Source organism: Sander vitreus, chromosome 22 (assembly GCF_031162955.1).
Source record: "Sander vitreus isolate 19-12246 chromosome 22, sanVit1, whole genome shotgun sequence".
Taxonomy (NCBI): Eukaryota; Metazoa; Chordata; class Actinopteri; order Perciformes; family Percidae; genus Sander; species Sander vitreus.
In genome coordinates this window covers 25614947-25619946 of record NC_135876.1, presented here as the reverse complement: position 1 = coordinate 25619946, position 5000 = coordinate 25614947, and the positions used below count along the sequence as shown (strand labels likewise).

Below are 5000 nucleotides of genomic sequence, written 5' to 3'. Positions count from 1 at the left end.
TTTTCGACCCTTTTCCAACATGTTTTTGTCACTGTTTTTGACCCTTTTCCTGAGGTTTTAGTCACTATTTTTGACCCTTTTCCTGAGGTTTTAGTCACTATTTTCGACCCTTTTCCAACATGTTTTTGTCACTATTTTCGACACTTTTCCAACATGTTTTTGTCACTATTTTCGACTCTTTTCCAACATGTTTTTGTCACTATTGTCGACCTTTTCCACGTTTTTGTCACTATTGTCGACTCTTTTCCACATGTTTTTATCACTATTGTCGACCTTTTTCCCGATGTTTTTATCACTATTGTCGACCTTTTTCCCAATGTTTTTATCACTATTTGACGCTTTTCCCAATGTTTTTATCACTATTTTCGACCCTTTTCCAACATGTTTTTGTCACTATTTTCGACACTTTTCCAACATGTTTTTATCACTATTTTCGACACTTTTCCCAATGTTTTTGTCACTATTTTCGACCCTTTTCCCTGATGTTTTTAGTCACTATTTTCGACCCTTTTCCACATGTTTTTGTCACTATTTTCGACCCTTTTCCTACATGTTTTTGTCACTATTTTCGACCCTTTTCCAACATGTTTTTGTCACTATTTTCGACCCTTTTCCAACATGTTTTTGTCACTACTTTCGACCCTTTTCCAACATGTTTTTGTCACTATTTTCGACTCTTTTCCACGTTTTTGTCACTATTTTCGACCCTTTTCCAACATGTTTTTGTCACTATTTTCGACCCTTTACCAATGTTTTTGTCACTGTTTTTGACCCTTTTCCTGAGGTTTTAGTCACTATTTTCGACCCTTTTCCACATGTTTTTGTCACTATTTTCGACCCTTTTCCAACATGTTTTTGTCACTATTTTCGACCCTTTTCCAACATGTTTTTATCACTATTTTCGACACTTTTCCAACATGTTTTTGTCACTACTTTCGACACTTTTCCAACATGTTTTTGTCACTACTTTCGACACTTTTCCAACATGTTTTTGTCACTATTTTCGACTCTTTTCCAACAATGTTTTTGCCACTATTTTCGACTCTTTTCCACATGTTTTTGTCACTATTGTCGACCTTTTTCCCGCATGTTTTTATCACTATTTGACGCTTTTCCCAATTTTTTTGTCACTATTTTCGACCCTTTTCCACATGTTTTTGTCACTATTTTCGACCCTTTTCCCAATGTTTTTGCCACTATTTTCGACCCTTTTCCAACATGTTTTTGTCACTATTTTCGACCCTTTTCCCGATGTTTTTGTCACTATTTTCGACCCTTTTCCACATGTTTTTGCCACTATTTTCGACCCTTTTCCACATGTTTTTGCCACTATTTTCGACCCTTTTCCACGTTTTTATCACTATTTTCGACCCTTTACCAATGTTTTTGTCACTATTTTCGACTCTTTTCCACGTTTTTTGTCACTATTTTCGACCCTTTACCAATGTTTTTGTCACTATTTTCGACCCTTTTCCCAATGTTTTTGTCACTATTTTCGACTCTTTTCCACATGTTTTTGTCACTATTTTTCGACCCTTTTTCCCAACATGTTTTTGTCACTATTTTCAACCCTTTTCCTGAGGTTTTAGTCACTATTTTCGACCCTTTTCCAACATGTTTTTGTCACTATTTTCGACCCTTTTCCAACATGTTTTTGTCACTACTTTTGACCCTTTTCCAACATGTTTTTATCACTATTTTCGACCCTTTTCCACGTTTTTGTCACTATTTTCGACCCTTTTCCACGTTTTTGTCACTATTTTCGACCCTTTACCAATGTTTTTGTCACTATTTTCGACTCTTTTCCACATGTTTTTGTCACTATTTTCGACCCTTTACCAATGTTTTTGTCACTATTTTCGACTCTTTTCCCAGATGTTTTTGTCACTATTTTCGACCCTTTACCAACATGTTTTTGTCACTATTTTCGACCCTTTTCCCACATGTTTTTGTCACTATTTTCGACTCTTTTCCACATGTTTTTGTCACTATTGTCGACCTTTTTCCCGATGTTTTTATCACTATTTGACGCTTTTCCCAATGTTTTTGTCACTATTTTCGACCCTTTTCCAACATGTTTTTGTCACTACTTTTCGACCCTTTTCCCAATGTTTTTGTCACTATTTTCGACCCTTTTCCACATGTTTTTGTCACTATTGTCGACCTTTTTCCCGATGTTTTTATCACTATTTTCGACCCTTTTCCAACATGTTTTAGTCACTACTTTTGACCCTTTTCCTGAGGTTTTTGTCACTATTTTCGACCCTTTACCAATGTTTTTGTCACTATTTTCGACTCTTTTCCACATTTTTTTGTCACTATTTTCGACCCTTTTCCCAATGTTTTTATCACTATTTTCGACTCTTTTCCACATGTTTTTGTCACTATTTTCGACCCTTTTCCAACATGTTTTAGTCACTACTTTTGACCCTTTTCCTGAGGTTTTTGTCACTATTTTCGAACCTTTACCAATGTTTTAGTCACTACTTTTGACCAGTTCCAAAATGTTTTTGTCACTATTTTTGACCCTTTTCCCGATGTTTTTGTCACTGTGTACGTGTGTGAGTGCATGTGTGTCTGTGTGTGTGCCTGTCTGTGTGTGTCTGTCTGTCTCTGTGTGTGTGTGTGTGTGTGTGTGTGTGTGTGTGTGTGTGTGTGTGTGTGTCTGTCGGTCTCTCTGTGTGTGTGTGTGTGTGTGTGTGTGTGTCTTTGGCTCTGTGTACGTGTGTGAGTGCATGTGTGTCTGTGTGTGTGCCTCTGTGTGTGTGTGTGTGTGTGTGTGTGTGTGTGTGTGTGTGTGTGTGTGTGTGTGTGTGTGTGTGCGTGCGTGTGTGTTACAGGATGCTAAATGAGAGCCAATGGGAGCAGAGGGTTATCAGTGACAGCTGAGTAATAGCAACCGAAGGTCAGCTGGAGAGAATCAATAAGACTTTAAAAAGGAAGTGAGAGGAAATACAAAATGAAAGCACGAGACTGAATGGAGGCTAATGAATCAGAGAGGAGTAATACAGCGAGAGAAACGGGAAGAAATAATAGTCCGAAAAAAGGAAGAAGAAAAGAAGACCAATCATGTCAGAAAGTGAAAAACGAAAAGAAAGCAGACAGCTGGAAAAGTAGAAACGAACAAAGGAAAAAGAGAGCAGGGTGACTGAAGAAAACTGTCACTGTGTGTGTGTGTGTGTGTGTGTGTGTGTGTGTGTGTGTGTGTGTGTGTGTGTGTGTTTGTGTGTGTGTCTTTGGCTCTGTGTGCGTGTGTGAGTGTGTGTGTGTCTGTCTCTTTCTGTGTGTGTGTGTGTGTGTGTTTGTGTGTGTGTCTTTGGCTCTGTGTGTGTGTGCGTGTGTGTGTGTGTCATTGGCTCTGTGTGTGTGTGTGTGTCTCTTTGTCCCTATGTGTGTGTGTGTGTGCGCGTGTGTCTTTGGCTCTGTGTACGTGTGTGTGTGTGTGTGTGTCTGTTTGTGTGCGTGTGTGTGTGTGTGTGTGTGTCTTTGGCTCTGTGTGTGTGTGTGTGTGTGTGTGTGTGCGCGCGTGTGTGCATGTGTGTGTGCGTGTGTTCTTATTTAACTATATTCGTGGGGTCCAAAAACTGAGAGTCCACTATACTTGTGGGGCCAAAATGCTGCACCCCACAAGGTTAAAGGTCTGTTTGAGGGTTAAGACCTGGTTTTAGGATTAGGGTTAGAATGAGGTTCTGGTTAAGGTGAGGGTAAGGGTTAAGGTTAGGCATTTAGTGGTGTAAGGGTTAAGGTTAGGGTAAGGGTTAAGGTTAGGGTAAGGGGCCACTTTTTGTGGCCTAAACTTAGACGTAATCTGGGAAGGGTCTAGTGTCAACCAGGCTAATGACGTTGGATTGTCTCTTCTTTGAAAGGCATCAATAACTCAATAAACGTTTAGGATAACGTACTCACAGTCTTTAAATCTGCGCAGAGAGACAGCTGAAGCCTCCGGACAGACAGCTCGCAGTTGTGAAGGGACAGGAAATGCTCACTGTGTTCCAGGAAGTAAACAGGAAGTCGGAGGCGGGGGTGGACCCCCTCAGAGGTCCTGCAACAACACAAAAACAGACGATGAGATGGCAGTTTTTACTCCCTTTGGAGCTCCTTCAGAAGTTCTTGTGCCTTTGTCCGAGGATTTGGTCTGTGTGTGTGTGTGTGTGTGTGTGTGTGTGTGTGTGTGTGTGTGTGTGTCTGTGTCTGTGTGTGTGTGTGTGTGTGTGTGTGTGTGTGTGTGTGTGTGTGTGTGTGTGTGTGTATGTGTGTTTATATATGTGTGTGTGTATGTTTGTCTCTATGTATGTGTGTGTGTGTGTGTGTATGTGTGTGTGCGATGTGCATGCGTGTGTGTTTATATGTGTGTGTGTGTTTATATATGTGTGTGTGTGTGTATGTTTGTCTCTATGTATGTGTGTGTGTGTGTGTGTGTGTGTGTGTGTGTGTGTGTGTGCCTGTGTGTTTATATGTGTGTGTGTGTGTGTTTATATATGTGTGTGTGTATATGTGTCTGTGTGTGTGTGTGTGCGTTTGTGTCTTTTTGTGTGTGTGTGTTTATGTGTGTGTGTCTGTATGTGTGTCTCTGTGTGTGTGTGTCTCTATGTGTGTGTGTGTGTGTGTGTGTGTCTTTTTGTGTGTCTGTATGTGTGTGTGTTTATGTCTTTTTGTGTGTGTTTGTCTTTTTGTGTGTGTGTGTTTATGTCTGTCTGTCTGTCTGTCTGTGTGTGTGTGTGTGTGTGTGAACGCCGTCTGAATGCACCGTGAATGCCTCTGAGCCAATTGAACCCAATCCTCCTCTTAATGAACCCAAAGCGGCCGGCGCTCGTTAGCGTCGTACTGTGTGAGTTAACCTTTCCCAGCGGCGATGGGAACTGTTATACGGCGAGTGGCGTCCAATTAGAGGCGCCCTCCGCCCTAACGAGGTCAAACACTGGAGGATCATGGGAGATTGCATAGCAGCACAGAGGCGGCGTGAGTCAGAGCCTCGACTCACTGAAGGATGTTCAACGCCA

At 41.1% G+C, this 5000-nt stretch overlaps 1 protein-coding gene across 1 annotated transcript in view; it reads right to left on the bottom strand.

Moving 5' to 3' along the window:
- LOC144537092 (semaphorin-6D-like) overlaps window positions 1–5000 on the bottom strand; it is a 112846-nt gene that overhangs the window by 47910 nt on the left and 59936 nt on the right. The window contains exon 3 of the mRNA XM_078280523.1: window positions 3907–4042. The gene's annotated coding sequence lies outside the window, so the exon portion shown is untranslated. The remainder of the gene's footprint in view (window positions 1–3906; window positions 4043–5000) is intronic.